The following is an 892-nucleotide window of genomic DNA, read 5'->3' as shown; positions in this document are numbered from 1 at the left end:
GTAGAGATGTGATGGGAGAGATGGAGTTACCGATCAAGATAGGACCATGCACATTTAACATTTTGTTTCATGTAATGGATATCAATCCCACGTACAGCTGCTTGTTGGGATGTCCATGGATTCACTCTTCAGGAGCAATACCATCTACCCTGCATCAAAAAGTAAAGTTTGTAGTCGATGGGAGGTTGATAACAGTTTCGGGGGAAGAAGATGTGATGGTATCCCAACCATTTGACACCCGCTACGTCGAAGTGACTGAGGAGGCATTAGAGACATCATTCCAAGGTCTCGAGATTGCAGACACCACATTCATGATAGAAGATGCACCAAAGCTGAATCTGTGTCCATCAGATGCTTCTATCGTGGTGACAAACATGATGATCCGTGAGGGGTATCAACCTGGTAGAGGATTAGGAAGGTATGAACAAGGCCGCAAAGAAGTCCTAATACCCAAAGTTAATAAAGGTCGATATGGCTTGGGGTATAAACCTACCCATGAAGACGGACTCCAAGTTGTAGGAGGAAGAAAAAGTGGTCATGGGGCTCGGCTAGGGCATGTCATGAATGAGGTTGTGGCAAAGCTTCCAATACCGCACATCAGTCAGAGCTTTGTTAGCAGCAGTACCAAGATTTCAGGAATGGTGGCCATCATAGAAGAGGAAGGCATGGAGGAAGAGTCTGGGTTCGTGTACATGTGTCCCCCCGGCACCCGATTGAGGAATTGGAAGGAAGAAGCGCATGCATCAGTTTCCCTAGAACTAAAGTAATAAATAAATGTAGTCTTCTAGCTACGCCCAAGTCTAGTAGACATTTTTTATATTTTTCAATAAGGGCTCGTTTGTTTTCGAGATTTTTCAATCAATAAAGATCTATCTGTTTGATCATATCAATT

This window comes from Lupinus angustifolius, chromosome LG18 (assembly GCF_001865875.1).
Source record: "Lupinus angustifolius cultivar Tanjil chromosome LG18, LupAngTanjil_v1.0, whole genome shotgun sequence".
NCBI classification, from domain to species: domain Eukaryota; kingdom Viridiplantae; phylum Streptophyta; class Magnoliopsida; order Fabales; family Fabaceae; genus Lupinus; species Lupinus angustifolius.
The sequence above is the reverse complement of the archived record's forward strand: the minus strand, read 5'-3'. Positions refer to the sequence as shown.